Raw genomic sequence first — 20,933 nt, forward strand, 5'->3', positions numbered from 1 at the left:
AGTAAGGGTATTGCTGTCAATCCCGAGCAAGTTCAAGCCGTCCTTGATTGGACTCCACCTGAGACAGTCTAGCAAGTTCGGAGCTTCCTTGGCTTAGTGAGCTATTGTCGCCACTTTGTCAAGAATTTCTCCAAGGTTGCTAAACCTCTAACTGAACTTCTCAAGAAAGATAAAAAGTTCGAGTGGACCCCACAGTGTGAGTTCAGCTTTCAGGAACTGAAAAGATGCCTGACATCTGCTCCCGTACTGGTACCACCAGATTTCTCCAAGGACTTTATTATCTATTGTGACGCCTCGCGACAAGGACTAGGTTGCCTACTCATGCAAGATCGTCAGGTAATTGCCTATGCTTCACGGCAATTACACCCACATGAGGAAAATTATCCCACACATGATCTAGAGCTTGTAGCTGTAGTCCATGCACTTAAAACTTGGCGACATTACCTTCTCGGTAATCGTTGCGAGATCTTCACCGATCACCAAAGTTTGAAATATATCTTCACCCAACCGGATTTGAATCTTAGGCAACAATGTTGGGTCGAGTTGATCTCGGATTACGACTTAGGAATAACTTACACCCCGGGCAAGGCCAATGTCATGGCTGATGCGCTAAGTCGTAAATCCTATTGCAACAACCTGATGTTACAACAAAGTCAACCACTTCTCCATGAGGAATTTTGTAAGCTTAATCTTCACATTGTTCCTCGAGGATTCCTATCCACCCTGGTGGCGAAGCCTAAGCTTACGGATCAAATCATAGCTGCCCAGAAGCATGATAAGGGCATATCCCGGATTAAGGAAAACATTGCTAGCAGGGTTGCTAGATGTTTTTCCATGGATGAGCGAGGTGTTGTCTTCTTCGAGAACTGCTTGGTGGTTCCCAAGAAACAACATCTACGCCAGTTGATCCTTAAGGAAGCTCATGAATCCCCTCTCACCATTCATCCCGGTAGTACTAAAATGTATCAAGACCTACACCAGAGGTTTTGGTGGACTAGGATGAAGAGAGAAATTGCTCAATACATTGCTATTTGCGACGTCTGTCGTCGTGTTAAAGCAGAGCATCAACGGCCTGCTGGAACCCTTCAACCTTTGGCCATTCCTGAATGGAAATGGGATAAGATCAGTATGGACTTCATTACTGGGTTTCCCAGGACCAAGAGAGGGAATAATGCCATCTTCGTTGTGATCGACCGTCTTTCCAAAGTAGCCCATGTCCTACCTGTTCGTGAGAGTATCACCACTAGCCAGCTAGCTGACCTATACATCTCCTGAATAGTGTCTCTTCATGGTGTCCCATTTGAAATTAACTCAGACCGTGGGAGTCTCTTCACCTCTCGATTTTGGGAAAGTTTCCAAAATGCTATGGGAACTCGTCTCTCTTTTAGCACCGCCTTCCACCCTCAATCAAGTGGTCAAGTAGAGAGAGTCAATCAAATTCTGGAAGATATGCTCCGAGCTTCTGTCATCTCATTCGGAATGGGTTGGGAGAAATGCCTTCCATTCGCGGAGTTTGCTTATAACAATAGTTATCAAGCTAGCTTGGGCAAAGCTCCTTTCGAAGTTCTCTATGGACGAAAATGTCAAACGCCTCTTAACTGGTCAAAAACCAGGGAAAGACAACTCTTTGGCCCGGATATGATTCAGGAAGCAGAAGAGTAGGTTCGCGTTATTCGTGAGAAATTGAAAACAGCCCAATCTCGTCAAAAGAGCCAATATGATCGTAAACATAAGATCGTGACTTATGAAGTCGGCGAGAAGGCTTACCTTCGGGCTACTCCATTAAAGGGAACCCATTGTTTCGGTATCAAAGGCAAATTGGCTCCTCGTTACATTGGACCCTTTCTCATTCTTGCCAAATGAGGAGAAGTTGCCTACCAATTGGAACTACCTCCGCATCTTTCCAGAGTTCACGATGTCTTCCACGTTTCTCAACTCAGGCGTTGCTTCGCGGATCCTATCCGTGGAGTGGACCACGAAACGCTTGATCTACAAGATAACCTCTCATATCAGGAATATCCCGTTCGTATCCTTGATCAAGCCGAGCGTACCACTCGACGTCATAACATCAAGTTTCTCAAGGTTCAATGGTCACACCATTCCGAAAAGGAAGCCACTTGGGAAAGGGAGGATCGTCTTCGACTTGAGTACCCCTCCTTTTTCCCGACGAGTCCTGAATCTCGGGACGTGATTCTTTTGAGTGGGGGTGAGTTGTCACATCCCTGCTTTCATGTTATGCATTAGTGTTGGTTGAACTTGTGCATCATGTTTAAATTTCTTTTAAACTTGAAATGGGAGCTAATCAACCCCAACCCCCCTGAAAATGCTAATTTCCAACAATTGGAATTTCAATGAACCCAAAATGCCCTTCATAAAAGCCCATCATTTTTGGTCTTGATTAAAACCTCTGCCAAAAATGGTCTTGCAATTTATGGAGCCATTCTGGATTTTTGAACAAGCCATAAGTATTTGAATTTGGGCATTTTAAATGCTATAAATATTTTAAAGTGCTCAAATAATCTTGGAAGCATTTTTAGGCAGTTGAGAATATTCTCAAATGTGCCTCTGAATATTTCCAGAGTTTTTGGAAATGAAATAGTATTTATTCTATTTCAATACACAGAGCAGGAAATAAATAAAAGAGAAAACAAAAAGGACCAGAGACTTACCTGGAAGCCCACCAGTCGGCCCACCTAGCTGGCCCGGCCCAGCAGCCGCTCCACGCAGCTGCTTCGCCTAGCCAGCGAGGTGAGCAGGTGCTCGACCGCGAGCACAGCAGCGCGCCATGCAGCACCCTGCCTCACTGCCTCACTCCCTCGCCGCCCTATCGACGTGGGACGAACCCCCTCTCTGTTCCCGACCTCGTAGACACTCGCTCTCCCCTCTGGCTCCTCTCTCTCGCCCTCCCCGACGTCGCCCGAGACGTCACCATCGCCGCCGCTCGCCGCAGCCGCGTCCAATGCCGTCCCCGCGCCCTCTCACCATGTCCGGACGGTTCGCCGTTGTTGACTACGTCGACCAGCCGAGCTGCACGAAGCCGGAGCCCCTGCATCGTCCCCGCCACCGCCGTCTTCAACCTTCGGCCACCGTCGATCGTCATCGTCGATCCGCCGCACCCGAGCTTCCTCGAGCACGCTGACCGCCTCCGCAGCTTCCCCGTGAGCTGTTGAACCTCCCCGTACCTTTCGTTTCACCCCTAGAACGCTGTAGACACCGCGCCTCTTGTGCCCGAATGCGCCGCCGCCTGACCACGTCGCCGGCGATGCTCCGGTGACCATTTGGTCACGGGCTTGTTCCCGTCACACTCCCCGCGCCATGTAGATGCTGTAGGCGCTTTCGCCGCATCGCCTAGGCCACCGCAGCCACGAGCACGAGCACACCCGAGCCTCGGCCTCCGCCGAGCTCGTCGCCGGCGGTGCTCCGGCCACTCCCAGCCATGCCATCACCCTGGTTGGATGCGGGCGAGCAGCAGCTACCCGTAGCTGCTCTCCGCGCATCAAATGGTGCCCTGTGGGCGATTCCCGCAGCGTGCCACCACGTCTGGCCTCGCCGGCGGCTAAACGCCGGCAGGCTTTAACCCGCTGACTGGCGAGGTTGGCTCTGCTGAGACAGGTTGACCTCCCCCCTCTCTCACTGACAAGCGGGCCCCGCCCGACTAATTACTCTATTAGTGCTAACTAACTAGGTTAGTTTAATTAGTATAGTCACTGACTAGTGGGCCCTGCCCAGTTAATTAGGCTAACTAAATGTAGTTAGTGCATAGAGTCACTGACCAGTGGGCCCCACCCGTCAGGTTTGACCTGGGCTGGCGCCTTTGACTCGCTGACATCACAGTGATGCAGTGCTGACGCAATTATTCATTTTCTGGATTTATTTTTATATAGGAAATTCCAGAAAATAGCCTAAATTTCTAAAAAATCATAGAAAATCAACCATAGCTCCAAATCAAACAAATTATATATGAAAAATGATCAGAAAAATTCAATCTATCCATCTGTAATGGTTTCATGTATGACAAAACACTTTAACCTTGTTGTTTAGGTGAAACAAGCTAATACACTTATTATGCTTATGAGCTTAAGCTTTCATTTGAATCTTTGATTCAAATGGAACCATTTCAACTTGTTTCACATTGCATTAGGCAGGACACATCATTTTGCCATGTCATAGCATGCATCATATTGTTGCATATTGCCATGTGTTGATTATCTTTTGTGGTGTCTCTCGTGGTAGGTTCTGCCTCCGAGGATATCTCCGGGTATCCAACTGAAGGGCAGTACCCTACTACTACTCCATCAGGCAAGCAACCCCATTGATCATATCGATACAATCCCATGTTCTCGCCTCTGCTCTCATTTACTGCATTAAGACAACAACGTTTCAAACTGATGTGTGCTACGGTAGTTGAACCCTTATCCTCTGCATGACCTGTCATTGCCACAGTAACTAGATGAAACCCACTAGCATGTGTAGGAGTTGATTGATCCATGTATGTGTTTCCTACCTTGATATGCCTGCTATGCTTAGAGTTGTGTCAGGTCTGGTTCATCTGCGTGATGGGCTAGAGTGAAATGATTATGTCAGTAATGTGAGGGATGTGTTGAACATGATTTGGTAAAGGTATCGATGAGAGGCCATGTAGGATTACATGGTGGGTTGTTTCATTGAGGCCGTCCATAAGAACTGAGATCTATATGCTTGATTTAAGATTCAGCTACTACCACACATTGGGCCCTGAAATATGATCCCTCTCGACTTACTGACCCATGTCGTCCTCTGTCCAGGAGTTGCAACTAGTTTCTGGTGTTTGTAGGTTATGTGTTGGCGGCCGTGCATAGAGCTGACCCTAGGGGTGGGCTATGATGCAGTAGATACACTGTGGCCGGGTATGTCGGGCGCCCGTTTGGCGTCTCAGGACCCTATACACATTGTTTCGGGCCGTTGAGGACACCCCGGCCGGGTTTCCTTGCGGATGGAACCTGAATAGGCGATAAACCTGGACTAGAGACTTGTGCGGTTAGTCAGGTCGTGGTCTACACCCACGTCGGTTTTCGCTTGAAGTCTGTCGAGCACATGTCGTGTGCAGACGCTAAGTGGTGGAAACATGTGTGACGAAGTACACCCCTGCAGGGTATAAAACTATTCGAATAGCCCCGTCCGCGGTAAACGACTACTTGGTTGCCTATACAGTTCATAGACAAGTTAATGGTTACTACTAAAAGACTCAAGATTAGTGTGAGTACCGAGGATGGCTCTCTCGTAGGATGACGAGGGAGGATCTCCGGTGGAGTATTGTGTTGGTGATTAGTGGACTCGTGTGCGAAAACTATTTTACTAGCGGTGTCCCGTAGGATAGCTTAACCAAGAGTCAAAGCTGGCTTGCTGCAATAACTCCACCACCTTCTTGAGAATGAGCATGTATAGTAGGTTCTGATGTAAGACTTGCTGAGTACCTTTGTACTCATGTTTGCTTAATTACTGTTTTCAGGCGACAACACCGCCCCCTCCGATGGGTTTTATGTAGATCTCGACGTCGATGAGTGACTTGCCACCCAGGTGGTGATCCTGGCCATTGAGGGCCCTATGTAGATAGACAGGCTTCGAGAAGCCTTCTTTTTTTCTAGTGTCTGTACTCAGACTATTTGCTTCTGCATGTGCTTGTATGCTTGTATGACTTGAGTGTCGGGTCATGTGACCCCTACCTGTATGAACATGTTATGTATGGCTCCCTGGAGCCTTTAAATAAAGTACTTGAGTTGTAGAGTTTTGTTTTGATGCCATGTTGTATTTGCACATATCGAGCATATTGTGTGTATGATTGAAATGCTTGGTATGTGTGGGATCCGACAATCTAGTTGTCTATCCTTGGCAGCCTCTCTTATGGGGAAATGTAGTCTAGTGCTCCTTGAGCCATAGTAGTCCGCTACAGCCCGGTTCACCGGAGTCCTGCTAGCCCAGCACTACTGCTCAGGACACTTGACTGGCCGGCATGTGTTTCACTTCGTTCCTATGTCTGTCCCTTCGGGGAAATGTCACGTGATGACTTCCGGTGTCCTGCCTAGCCTGCTACTGCCCGGGTTCCCCGGAGTCCTGTTAGCCCAGTGCTACAGCCCAGATTCACTCGCTGATGACCGACATGCTCGATGTGATTCATGTATGCCTGTCTCCATAGGTCTATGCCGCTTTGGGTTCACGACTAGCCATGTCGGCCCGGGTTCTCTGTCATATGGATGCTAGCGACACTATCATATACGTGAGCCAAAAGGCGCAAACGGTCCCAATCCATGGTAAGGCGACACCCGTGGGGATACCGTGCATGAGGCCGCAATGTGATATGAGGTGTTACCGGCTAGATCGATGTGACTTGGAATCGGGGTCCTGACAAACAGTCCGGCCAATGGATATAGTCTGGCTGTTCGGAGACCCCCTAAGCCAGGACTCCCACAGTAGCCCCTAAACCAGGCTTTCAATGACGACGAGTCCGGCGCACAGTATTGTCTTCGGCATTACAAGGCGGGTTCCTCCTCCGAATACACCACGGAAGAATTTTGAATATAAGGATAGTGTCCGACCCTGCAAAATAAGTTCCACATACCACTGTAGAGTGAATAATATTTCACAAATCCAATTTGCTGACTTATTTTGGCAACAAGACATTACGTCACGGCCCGGAGATTATTCGAACCATTTCCTTTAACTAGCCCCGCGCATAACGCGAGGCAGTTTTTTGACACGTCTTGTCAAAGCAGAGATCGTGTCCCCTTATTACGGGATTATCATCAATACGGGTGCGGGTAACCCAACCGCGCCATTGATTATGGCGCTTGGGGGATAAGCGAGTTTTACCAGGCTAGTGGGGACGCTTAGTTTCGTCCGCCATATAAAGGGATAAGGATTCACCTTTTCATCCACGCCTTCTTCCTCCTTTGCTCATCCATTTTCGCACACTCGAGCTCTAGCACCCAAGTCTACACTTCCCACCTCAACCTTCCCCAACCATGTCCGGAGCGGGAGGCAGGTGGATGGTCTCCTCCGTCACGGAGGGGGACATCAAGAAGCTGAGGAGAGTCGGATACCTACCCGACGACATCGCGCACCGGCTCCCACATGAGGGGCAGCTCCTCCCCACCCCCAGGCCACACGAGAGGGTGGTGTTCCTCACCCATTTCCTCTGAGGACTGGGATTTCCTCTCCACCCATTTGTCCGGGGGCTCATGTTCTACTATGGCCTGGATTTCCACGATCTGGCCCCGAACTTCATCCTCAACATGTGCGAGGCCTTCCTCCGCATCAAGCCCCACTTCGGCTTATGGCTGAAGACTTTCAATGTCAAGCCAAAGGTAGTGGGCAGCTGCTAGGCGGAGTGCGGAGGCGCCATGGTGGGCAAGATGCCCAACGTCACATGGCTCGAGGGCTCCTTTGTGGAGACAATAAAGGGGTGGCAATCGGGGTGGTTCTATATCACCGAGCTGCGTGACCCTACATGGGTAGCGGCCCCCGAGTTCCGATCTGGCTTCCCCACACGGCTCACCTCCTGGCAAGAGAAGGGCCTGTCCTGGGGTAGTCCGGGAGAGCTGACCGGACTCCAAACATGCATTCGAAACATGGTGAACAAGAAGCTCAAACTTGTGAACATAGTCCAAGTTATGCTCATCCGCTGGATCCTCCCGTGCCAACAACGGGCGTTCAACTTGTGGGAGTTTGACCCAGCGCAGCACCGAACTCTGAACAGGCTCTTCGACACAACTCACGAAGATGCCTGGAGGGTGTTGTTCAAGAGCGCCGAGGTCCCCCCTCCTACTACTGAGGATCGCGGATTCAGCGCGAAGCGCCAAGCCAGCGCGGTAAGCTGCTTTTACCTCTTACATGATAGATGTTTTTCATAGCTTGGCTCCATGCGGGATCTAAACTCCCGTATCTTTGACAGGATTGGCAGGAGACGACCGAACAGATCGACTGTCCGGCTCCTTTGCCCGAAGGCCCAGCAAACGCTCTTCTGACGAAGATGCTGACTCCGGCTCCTTATATGGTGCCGGAGAAGACCAAGAAGGCCAAGGGAACCCGAAAGAGTTCCCGACGCCAGGCGTCACCGGACTTACCGTCCGAGGACTCTACGGCACAATCCTCCCCCGAAGACGAGGAGGATGCTCCCACTCCACACGGGGGAGACAAGAAAAGGAAGGCCGCCCCAACTGGGGAGGCCGGAGGGTCCAAGAAAGGGCGGACCCTCCCTACAGACTACTCCACCACCGCCGCCAACAGCGAAGACGAGTGTCTGCCCAGGGCCAAGCCCCTGGGGAAGTCGTAAGTATTCGGATACCAGAGCAAGTCATAGTATTCCTTTGCCGCACTGCTTTCCCTAACGCCGAACATGATTATGCAGGCCGCCACGAGCCAGTATCGATGTATCATCGGACGGCTCCCTGGGCTGGTCGGATATGGATAGCGATCCAGTTCCGACCGCCACCTCCCCTCATCTTGCGGACGATGCCGAGGTGCTGTCTCACGAAGCACCGGGTCGAGGGGAGACAGTCCCGGAGGCGCCTAAAGGAGGCCTCCCGGACTCTACGAGCAGAGGGGACAAAGCCCCTGAGGGCTCCGAGCTCGGCCCTCAGCCGGACACCGCGCCGGAACCTCTAGTGGTTCCGGATTCGGGCAGGCGGCCTCCTTCTAAGAGGGGCAAGACGCCTGCACCGGCGACCTCTGTCCATCCAGAGGCGCCGGACAATCTGCTGGAAACGCTTCGCACCACTTCCATCGACGAGGAGCACCGCACTATTATGAGTGCGATGATCCAGAAGGTTCAGTCCACTAAGAGCGGATTGACTGAAGCCTGCGCCAGCCTTCTAACAGGCTTTGAGGTAAATGTTTAAAGTATAGGAAAAATATTACCGCATAGACAGTAGCTCCTGATGCTTTGTTCGATGTTCACAAAGAAAAGCCGAATAGAGGATCAAACAATATCGCAGGAGTCTAATAGAAGTATGTCAATATGCATATGCAGGCTTCGCTGCTGGCGTCCGCTGCACTAACTGCGGAGGTCGCCGTACTGAAGCAGGACCTTAAAGGGTCCCAGGACGAGCTCGGCCTTACCAAGAGGCAGCTCGAGGAGAATAAAGGTAAGTAGTACCTAGTCTATGTATATGTACAAAAATAATGCGATTGCAAAATGACAGGATTATCATGAATTTTTGCCAGGGGCCGCGACCGAAGTGGCGACCCTAAAGCAAGCGATGTCTGAGGCCGAAGATAAAGCGGCCAAGGAGCGCACCGAGCGAGAGAAGCACGAGGCTCAGGTGGGCGAGGTGCAGCAAGAGCTCTAGGCTCTCGTGGTAAAGCATGAGGCGTTGGAGCTTGACTCGAAGACGCGAGAGTCTGAGCTTGCCGCGGCCCTTGAGAGCGCAAAAAGTGCCAAGGCTGAAGCTCAAAAGGCCCTCCAGGAGATCGACACAATGAAGAAGATAGCGGCGGGTAAGGCTTTCTATATGCAAAGCAAGCATGTAAAAGTAAATTGCCGATTACTTACCCGAATCCGGAGCTCTCCAGGAGCATTCGCAGATTTACCCCGCAAGGTGTCCGATACCGCACAATTTGACCAGGACGAGGATGGAAGCTCAATGGAGAAGTTGTTCTGGTCTCAGTATACTGAGGCCGAACACCCGGTGCCAATGAGCGACCAGCTGAAGCAGATGGTCGAGCTACATAAGGCAACCGAACAGGCCATGAAGGGCTTTATAGTCCGGCTGTGGCCTGGCGACGCCCTTCCAAATAGCTTCTTCAGCCTGGTGAGGCGGTTGGAGGTCGTCAAGCAATCCATCTGCATTGAAGGTGCACGCTGGGCTTTCGCCCGTGTGAAATTGCAGTGGGTCAAGCTAGACGCCGTGAAGCTGATCAAGGAAGGGCCAGCGGAGGGCAAGGAGCACCACCACCCCGAGATGTACTACGAGGGTGTTCTGCCGGGTGCCCGTCTTATAGCGGACGAGTGTTCAAAAGATGTAATATTTGAGTGAGACTTGCTCGTTTTATCCTGTATTTATGAAAACTTGTTTCATATGCGCTATGCAACGCTTGTTTGAATTTAAAATATTGCATTCTGTTTGGCCGTTTATCTAATTTGAGAGATGGCTAGTCCTCGGCTTCTGCCCCCATGCCACGAGTGCTGGGGTGTTCGGGATAAACCTGAGCACTCTTGTTCCCATGTTTGGGTCCTTCGAGGGAGGTGCTCAGCACAGCGAACAAGGCAACCAGACTAATAATGCTTTATCACTCTCACTTAGCCATAGAATTCTATAATTTTAACTTTCGGCGAAGCCCCTGGTATTCGGAAGGCCAAATTCGGGGCGCGATACACGCCTTTAAGCCGGACAGGGTCGGCCCCTCGCCCTAAGCGGCATAAGTCTTTAGGGACTCGAAAACCTCGCCGAACAGCAACCAGTCTCTCGCCTTATCATGACAGTCAGTTTTAGCTTTCTCTACTGAGGTGCTAAGCCCGGCAGAACCGGGGCACAATCACAGTAGTTCTCCTAGCGCTACCTTAGCCGCTAGACCAGAACGTAAGGTACCAAAACATAGGAGCCGGGCAAACCCAACATTTGACCAAAGACATGATTCGGAGATGATGCATATAATGCTATAAGTTCGGGGTGCCGCACTTTGTGAAAGTGTTTCGGACTTCTCACACCATATTATGGGTACTTAAGCCCCTGGTGTATCGGCTGTACCAAAGTGTACGGTTGCAAGGCATCATTAATGGACACATATATATAAAACAAGAGTGCAATAATAGCCGTAGTGTTATGCATTGTTTAAAAAAGAAATTGCGTTAAAGCGGAATGATACAGATAGTGTGATAAGCAAATAGTAGGACTATGTCCCTTCCAAGGGCAAGCTGAGGAATGATATTAAATCGAATATTTCGCTCGTTACTGTAATCCACCTGGTAATTTCGTGGTGTGACGTAGCTGTCTGCCTCCTTGGTTGCTGCATCAAGTGTTCGGCAATAATGCTGCCGGACAGTGTTTCCAGAGATTAAGGTCCTGAAGAAAGAGAAGAATAACCTAAACGGGGAGCCCCTAGTGCGGTTTAAGCTACGTCTTGGGGCATGCCGCAGTTGTGCCCCCCTCCCCATCTGTGCCCATGGTATTTTTAATGCGTAATTATGTACGTGTGGCACGAGTTTCGCCGTATGGCTGGGACTGGGGTGGGGGCCGCATTTCTACGCGAGCTCAGATCGTGCCAGACGGTCTGTTTACCGATTGCACCAAGCGCGCTTGACGGTGTCCGGGTTTTGGAACGCCGAACTGGTTGATTGCCTTGAGAGGCTGCTTTGCGCTTCTGCTGCGAGGGCCGCGGTGTGCTCCTCTGTTCGGAGAGAGCGCTCTGTGTTTCCATTTACAGTAATAACTCCACGAGGTCCCGGCATCTTGAGCTTGAGGTATGCATAATGCGGTACCGCATTGAATCTAGCAAATGCGGTTCGCCCGAGCAGGGCATGATAATCACTGCGGAACGGTACTATATCGAAGATTAACTCTTCGCTTCGGAAGTTATCCAGGGATCCGAAGACCACTTAAAGTGTAATTGTGCCTGTGCAATGGGCCTCTACACCTGGAATGACGCCTTTAAAGGTTGTTTTTGTGGGTTTGATCCTTGAGGGGTCTATACCCATTTTACGCACTGTGTCCTGATAAAGTAGGTTCAGGCTGCCGCAGCCATCCATAAGGACTCGAGTGAGGTGAAATCCGTCAATGATTGGGTCTAGGACCAGTGCGGCGAATCCGCCATGACGGATACTAGTGGGGTGGTCCCTGCGATCGAAGGTGATCAGACAGGAGGACCATGGGTTGAACTTTGGGGCGACTGGCTCCAACGCATATATGTCCCTGAGCGCACGCTTCCATTCCCGTTTGGGGATGTGCGTTGCATATATCATGTTCACCGTCCGCACTTGTGGGGGGAACCTCTTCTGTCCTCGGGTATTCGGCTACCGGGTCTCCTCCTCGTCATCGCTATGTGGCCCCTTATCTTTGTTTTCGGCAATTAACTTGCCGGCCTGCTTGAATACCAAACAATCCCTATTGGTGTGGTTGGCTGGCTTGTCGGGGGCGCCGTGTATTTGACACGAGCGATCGAGTATGCGGTCCAAACTGGACGGGCCCGACGTACTTTGTTTGAATGGCTTCTTTCGCTGACTGGGTTTAGAGCCTTTGAATCCGGCATTGACTGCCGTATCCTCAGTGTTATCGCTATTAATGCGGCGCTTATGTTTGTTGCGATGTGACCTGCTATTGCCGTCCCTGGTATCCGAGGTACCATGGTTCTTTGATATGTTATTACTCCGAGCCAGCCAGCTGTCTTCTCCCGCGCAAAAGCGGGTCATGAGCGTCGTGAGGGCTCCCATAGATTTCGGCTTTTCCCGACCAAGGTGCCGGGCTAGCCACTCGTCCTGGATGTTGTGTTTGAAAGCCGCTAAGGCCTCTGCATCCGGACAGTCGAAGATTTGATTTTTCTTTGGAAGGAACCAAGTCCAGAATTGTCTGGCCGACTCTTCTGGCTGCTGAATTATGTGGATCAAGTCATCGGCATCTGGCGGTCGCACATAAGTGCCCTGAAAGTTGTCGAGGAATGCGGCTTCCAGATCTTCCCAACAGCTAATGGAATCTGCTGGCAAGCTGTTAAGCCAATGCCGCGCTGGTCCTTTGAGCTTTAGTGGGAGGTATTTGATGGCGTGTAAGTCATCACTGCGGGCCATGTGGATGTGGAGGAGGAAATCCTCGATCCATACCGCAGGATCTGTAGTGCCGTCGTATGATTCAATATTTACAGGTTTGAAACCTTCTGGGATTTGATGATCCATTACTTCGTCTGTGAAGCATAAAGGGTGTGCGGTGCCTCTGTATTGGGCTATGTCGCGATGCAGCTCGAATCGGTCTTGCCCGCTGCGTTCGGCCCAGCCGGATTTACTCTTACTGTATCTGGCGTGACGTTTATCGTCTCGCATAGTGGCGCGCCCTCGTGATCCGTAGATCGATCTTGCATGCTTTGCTTTGTCCTCCAATACGTCTCGCAGGTCTGGTGTGTTTCCCCATGCCTTTTTATTTGAATGACGTCGGGGTGCGGGCTGAGTTTTTGGCTGGAACGCCTCTCTATCACGGCCACGAGGTGGCCGATCAGCCGCATCACACGCTTCTTCCTCTAGTCGGGGTGGCAACCTGCACTTTGGGTAACTCTTGGAGGGGCGCTCGAGTTTATGTTCCTCAGCAGCGAGGACTTCAGTCCATCTGTCAGCTAGCAGATCTTGATCAGCTTGAAGCTGCTGCTGCTTTTTCTTGAGGCTATTTGCCGTGGCGATAAGCCGGCGCTTGAAGCGCTCTTGTTCGACGGGATCCTCTGGCACAGCGAATTCGTCATCGCCGAGGCTTGCCTCTTCTTCGGAGGGGGCATGTAATTATCATCCTCCTCCTCTCCGTCTGCTGCTCTCTCAGGAGGGCTGGCTCCTCCATCCTCCTGCTCTAAATCCTGCTGGAGGGGATTGTTGTTGTCTTCGGCACTATCCGGAGTGTTATTATCTCCTGTGCCGGTATCACCATTTTTGCTTTGGCGGGACTTAGAGCGGCGGCGCTGACGTCGGCGCTTGGGTTGCTTCTTGGAGGGGTCATCCTCCGCTATCTCGTCACCATTGCCTTCTTTGGGTGTATCCACCATGTATATATCGTATGATGAGGTGGCTTTCCAGTGCCCTATAGGCGCTGGTTCATGTTCGTCTCCTACATCGTTGTCCATACCGTCGATGTCTTCGGAGTCGAAGTCGAGCATGTCGGTTAAATCATCGATAGTGGCTACGAAGTGGGTGGTGGGTGGGCGTCAAATTCTTCGTCGTCTGCATCCCAATCCTATTGGCCATAGTCCGGCCAGGGCTCTCCTGACAAAGAGAGAGACCTTAGTGAATTCAGAATGTCGCCGAAGGGCGAGTGCTGAAAGATAACCGCGGCGATGAATTCCATGATCGGCGCCCAATCGGATTCGATTGGTAGGGGCGCGGAAGGTTCGGAGTCCGGAAAAGAGTCCGGCACCTTGGAGTCACGGGCTTCGCAGACGATGAGGCTCATGTTCGGCTCGATCGCCGTTGAGACCGCAGCCCCCGAGGCGGTGTCTAGCCACCCGTCCTCAATCGGCGCAGTTGGCTCCGAGCTAAGGGTCAGAGCTGATGCGGGCGCGGCCTCCAGGGCACTGTTCGGTGGCAGAGCTAGGTCATACCCATCATGACAATGCGGCACGCTCGGCTGTGGCTCGAATCCGTCGAAGATCAAGTCTCCGCGGATGTCAGCCATGTAGTTCAAACTTCCAAATCTGACCTGATGGCCAGGGGCGTAGCTTTCAGTCTGCTCCAGATGGCCAAGCGAATTAGCCTGCAGCGCAAAGCTGCCGAACACGAAGATCTATCCGGGGAGAAAGGTCTCACCCTGGACCGCATCATTGTTGACGATCGGAGGAGCCATCGGGCCTAAAAGTGATGAGACAGAGGAACTCTCAATGAAAGCACCAATGACGGTGTCAAAATCGGCGGATCTCGGGTAGGGGGTCCCGAACTGTGCGTCTAGGCCGGATGGTAACAGGAGGTAGGGGACACGATGTTTTACCCAGGTTCGGGCCCTCTTGATGGAGGTAAAACCCTACATCCTGCTTGATTAATATTGATGATATGGGTAGTACAAGAGTAGATCTACCACGAGATCAGAGGGGCTAAACCCTAGAAGCTAGCCTATGGTTTGATTGTATGTTGTAGTTGTTGTTTTTTCTACGGACTAAAACCCTCCGGTTTATATAGACACCAGAGAGGGCTAGGGTTACACAAGGTCGGTTACAAAGGAGGAGATATCCATATCCGTAATTCCTAGCTTTCCTTCCATGCCAAGTAGAGTCCCATCAGAACACGAGACGAAGTCTTCAATCTTGTATCTTCATAGTCTAACAATCCGTCCAATGGATATAGTCCGGCTGTCCGGAGACCCCCTAATCCAGGACTCCCACACCCGCCAAGGCAAAAGAGGTGATACCGGCACAGGAGATAATAGCACTCCGGACAGTGCCGAAGATGGCAACAATCCCCTCCAGCAAGATTTAGGGCAGGAGGATGGAGAAGCCAGCCTTCCAGAGAGAGCGGCAGATGGAGAGGCAGTGGATGATAATTACATGCCTCCCTCTGAAGACGAGGCAAGCCTCGACGATGACGAATTCGTCGTGCCAGAGGATCCCGTCGAACAAAGAGCGCTTCAAGCGCCGGCTTATAGCCACGGCAAATAGCCGAAAGAAAAGGCAGCATCAACTTCAAGCTGATCAAGATTTGCTAGCTGACAGATGGACTGAGGTCCTGGTGGCCGAGGAATATAAACTCGAACGCCCCTCCAAGAGTTACCCAAAGTGCAGGCTGCTACCCCGACTGGAGGAGGAAGCACCATCCCCAGCGTATGACACGGCTGATAGGCCACCTCGCCGCCGCGACAGAGACACATTCCAGCCAAAAGCTCAGCCCGCACCCCAACGCCATTCAAATAAAAAGGCAGGGGGAAATACGCCAGACCTGCGAGACGAGACGTATTGGAGGACAAAGCAAAACACGCAAGATCGATCTACGGATCACGAGGGTGTGCCGCTATGCGAGATGATAATCGTCATGCCAGATACAGTAAAAGTAAATCCGGTCGGGCTGAACACAGCGGGCAAGACTCATTTGAGATGCGTCGTGATATAGCCCAGTACAGAGGTGCCGAACACCCCTTATGCTTCACAGACGAAGTAATGGATCATCAAATCCCAGAGGGTTTCAAACCCGTAAATATAGAATCATACGACGACACAACAGATCCTGCGGTATGGATCGAGGATTTCCTCCTACACATCCACATGGCCCGCGTCGATGACCTACACGCCATCAAATACCTCCCACCCAAACTCAAAGGACCAGCTCGGCATTGGCTCAATAGCTTGCTAGCAGAGTCCATTGGCTGTTGGGAAGATCTGGAAGCCGCATTCCTCAACAACTTTCAGGGCACTTATGTGCGACCACCAGATGTCGATGACTTGAGCCACATAATTCAGTAGCCAGAGGAATCGGCCAGACAATTCTGGACACGGTTCCTAACAAAGAAAATCAAATCGTCGACTGTCCGGATGCAGAGGCCCTAGCAGCTTTTAAGCACAACATCCGCGACAAGTGGCTCGCCCGGCACCTTGGTTAGGAAAAGCCAAAATCTATGGAAGCCCTCATGACACTCATGACCCGCTTTTGTGCGGGAGAAGACAGCTGGTTAGCTCGCAGCAATAACATATCAAAGAACCATGGTACTTCGGATACCAAGGATGGCAATGGCAAATCACGTCGCAACAAACATAAGCGCCGCATTAACAGCGACAATACCGAGGATACGGCTGTCAATGCCAGATTCAAAGGCTCTAAACCCGGTCAGCAGAAAAAGCCATTCAAAAGAAGCACTCCGGGCCCGTCCAGTTTGGATCGTATACTCGATCGCTCGTGCCAAATACACGGCACCTCCGACAAACCAGCCAACCACACCAACAGGGATTGTTGGTGTTCAAGCAGGCCGGCAAGATAAATGCCGAAAACAAAGATAAGGGGTCACATAGCGATGACGAGGAAGAGCCCCGGCAGCCGAACACCGGAGGACAGAAGAGGTTCCCCCCACAAGTGCGGACGGTGAACATGATATACGCAACCCACATCCCCAAGAGGGAGCGGAAGCGTGCGCTTAGGGACGTATATGCATTGGAGCCAGTCACCCTAAAGTTCAACCCATGGTCTTCCTGTCCGATCACCTTCGACCGCAGGGACCACCCCACTAGTATCCATCATGGCGGATTCGCCGCATTGGTCCTAGACCCTATCATTGACGGATTTCACCTCACTTGAGTCCTTATGGATGGCGGCAGAAGCCTGAACCTACTTTATCAGGACACAGTGCGCAAAATGGGTATAGACCCCTCAAGGATCAAACCCACAAAAACGACCTTTAAAGGCATTATGCCAGGTGTAGCGGCCCATTGCATAGGCTCAGTCACACTGGAAGTGGTCTTCGGATCCCCGGATAACTTCCGAAGCGAAGAATTAATCTTTGACATAGTCCCGTTCCGCAGTGGCTACCATGCACTACTCGGGCGAACCGCATTCGCAAGATTCAATGCGGTACCACATTATGCATATCTCAAGATCAAGATGCCAGGACCTCGGGGGGTCATCACAGTCAATGGAAACACAGAGCGCTCTCTCCGCACGGAGGAGCACACTGCGGCCCTCGCAACAGAAGCACAAAGCAGCCTCTTAAGGCAATCCACTAGTTCGGCGATTAAGGAACCGGACAACTTCAAGCGCGCCCGGAGTAATCGGCAACTGGACCGCCTGGCACGTTCCGAGCTCGCATAGCAATGCGGCCCCCACCCTGGTCCCAGCCAAACGGCGAAATCCGTGCCACACATACATAATTACGCATTAAAAATACCATGGGCATAGGTGGGGAGGGGGCACGACTGCGGCACGCTCCAAGACGCGGCTTAAACCGCAGTAGGGGCTTCCCGCTTTGTTACTTTTCTCTTTCAGGAGTTTAATCTCTGGAAACCCTGTCCGACAGCATGATTGCCGAACACATGATGCAGCAACAAAGGAGGCAGAAAGCTACGTCACACCACGGAACTCCCAGGTGGATTACGATAACGAGTGAAATATTTGCTTTAATACTATTCCTCAACTTGCCCTTGGAAGGGACATGTCAGAAAGTCCTACTTTTTGCTTATCGCACTACTTGTATCATTCAGCTTTAACGCACCTTTTCGAATAAACAAGGCATAGCATTAAGACTATTATTGCATTCTTCCTTATATACGCTAGGGGCTTAAGCATACCCGTACATTCTGGTACCCGTAATACGACGTGAGCATACCCCATAATACGGCCAATACGCTAGGGGCTTAAGCATACCCCATAATACGACGTGAGAAGTCTGAACACTTTCGACAGTGCGGCACCCCGAACTTATAGCATTATATGCATCAGCTCCGAATCATGTCTTGGGTCAATAGTTGGGTTTGCCCGGCTCCCATGTTTTGGTACCTTACGTTCCGCTATATCGGCTAAGGTAGCACTGGGAGAACTACTGCGATTGTGCCCCGGTTCTGCTGGGCTAGCACCTCAGTAGAGAAAGCTAAAACTGACTGTCATGATAAGGCGAGAGACTGGTCGCTGTTTGAGAGGTTTCAAGTCCCTAAAGACTTATGCCGCTTAGAGCGAGGAATCGGCCCTGTCTGGCTTAAGGCGTGTATAGCGCCCCGAATTCGGCCTTCCGAATACTAGGGGCTTCGCCGAAATTTAAAATTATAGAATTCTATGGCTAAGTGAAAGTGATAACGCATTATAGTCTGATTGCCTTGTTCGTTGTGCTGAGCACCTCCCTCGAAGGACCCAAAAATGGGAACAAGAGTGCTCAGGTTTATCCCGAACACCCCAGCACTCGTGGCGTGGGGGCAGAAGCCGACAACTAGCCATCTCTCAGATTTGATAAACAGCCGAACAGAAGGTAATATTTTAAATTCAAACAAGCGTTGCATAGCGCATATGAACAAGTTTTCACAATACAGGGTTACACGAGCAAGTTTACTCAAATATTACATCTTTCGCACACTCATCCGCTACAAGACGGGCACCCTTTAGGACACCCTCATAGTACATCTCAGGGTGGCGATGCTCCTTGCCCTGCGGCGGCCCCTCCTTCACCAGCTTCACGGCGTTCATCTTAGCCCAGTGCACCTTCGCACGGGCAAAAGCCCAGCGTGCACCTTCGATGCAGACGGACCGCTTGATGACTTCCAGCCGTGGGCAGGCATCCACAAGCCGCCTCACCAGGCCAAAGTAGCTATTGGGAAGGGCGTCGCCAGGCCACATCCGGACTATAAAGCCCTTCATGGCCTGTTCGGCCGCCTTGTGCAGCTCGACCAGTTGCTTCAACTGGTCGCTTAGAGGCATCGGGTGTTCGGTCCCAGTATACTGAGACCAGAACAGCTTCTCCATTGAGCTTCCCTCCTCGGCCTGGTAAAACTGTGCGGCATCCGGCACACTGCGGGGCAAATCTGCGAATGCTCCTGGAGAGCTCCGGACTCAGGTAAGTAACAAGTAATTTACTTTCACATGCTTGCTTTGCATATTGAATGCCTTACCGCCGCTATCTTCTTCATCGCATCAATCTCCTGGAGGGCCTTTTGGGCTTCAACCTTGGCATTCTTTGTGCTCTCAAGGGCCACGGCAAGCTCGGACTCTCGCGTCTTCAAGTCAAGCTCCAATGCCTCGTGCTTCGTCACGAGAGCATGGAGCTCTTGCTGCACCTCGCCCACCCGTGCCTCTTGTTTTTCCCGCTCGGTGCGCTCCTGGGCCGCTTTGTTTTCGGCCTCGGATAGCGCTTGCTTCAGGGTTGCCACCTCGGTCGTGGCCCCTGGCAAATTAAAGTTGATCATATCACTTTGCAATCACATCCTTTTTGTACATATACACATCTATAGACTAGGTATTGCTTACCTTTGTTCTCCTTGAGCTGCCTCTTGGCAAGGCCGAGCTCTTTCTTGGACCCTTCGAGGTCCTGCTTCAGTACGGCGGCCTCCGCATTTAGTGCGGCTGAGGTCAGCAGCGAAGCCTGCATACGCATATAGACATACTTATATTAGACTCCTGCAGATATTAGTTGATCCTCTATTCGGCTTTTCTTTTTGAACACCAAACAGAGCATCAGGGGCTACTGTCTATGCGGTAATATTTTTCCTATATTTCAAATACTTACCTCAAAGCCTGTCAGAAGGCTGGCACAAGCTTCAGTCAGTCCGCTCTTGGCGGACTGAACCTTCTGGATCACCGCACTCATAATAGTGCGGTGCTCTTCGTCGATGGAAGCGCTGCGAAGCGCTCCCAGCAGATTGTCCGGTGCCTCTGGATGGACAGAGGTCACCAGCACAGGCATCTTGCCCCTCTTGGAAGGAGGCCGCCTGCCGAGTCCGGAACCACTGGAGGTTCCGGCGCGGTGTTCGGCTGAGGGCCAAACTCGGAGCCCTCGGGAGCCTTGCTCCCTCTGCTCCCGGAGTCCGGAAGGTCGCCTTGAGGCGCCTCTGAGACTGTCTCCCCTCGACCCGGTGCCTCTTGAGACAATACCTCGGTGTTGTCCGTAGGGCAAGGGGAGGTGGCAGTCGAAAGTGGATCGCTATCCATATCCGACGAGTCCAGGGAGCCGTCCGACGAGGATACGTCGATACGGGCTCGGGGCGGTCTGCATAATCATAATTCGGCGTTAGGAGAAGCAGTGCGACAAAGGTATGCTATGAGTTACTCTGGCATCCGAATACTTACGACTTCGCCAGGGGCTTTGCCCTGAGCAGCCACTCGTCTTCGCCTTCGGCAGCGGTGGTGGAGTAGTCCGAGGGAGAGTCCTTCCCTTCTTGGACCCTTCGCCCCCCCCCTAGTTGGGGCGGCCTTCCTTTTCTTGTCTCCCCTAACTAGAGGGGGAGCATCTTCATCTTCCTCCTCGTCTTCGGGGGAGGAGTGCGTCGCGGAGTCATCGGACGACGAGTCCGATACCACCTGTCACCGGGAACTCTTTTGGGTTCCCTTGGCCTTCTTCTTGGTCTTCTCCGGCACCTGGTAAGGAGCCAGAGTCAGCATCTCCGTCAGGAGAGCATCCGCATTGTCTTTGGGCAGAGGGGCCAGACAGTTAATATGCCCCGACGTCTCCACCCAGTCCTGTCAAAGGCATGGAGCTCAGACCCCGCACATGGTTAAGCTAGGGGGAATAAATATCCTATCGAATGTATAGAACTCACCGAATGCGCTAGGCGCTTCACGCTTAGCCCGCGGTCCTCGGTAAGAGAAGGAGGGACCTCGGCGCCCT

Source organism: Triticum dicoccoides, chromosome 5A (assembly GCF_002162155.2).
Source record: "Triticum dicoccoides isolate Atlit2015 ecotype Zavitan chromosome 5A, WEW_v2.0, whole genome shotgun sequence".
In the NCBI taxonomy this organism is placed as follows: Eukaryota; Viridiplantae; Streptophyta; class Magnoliopsida; order Poales; family Poaceae; genus Triticum; species Triticum dicoccoides.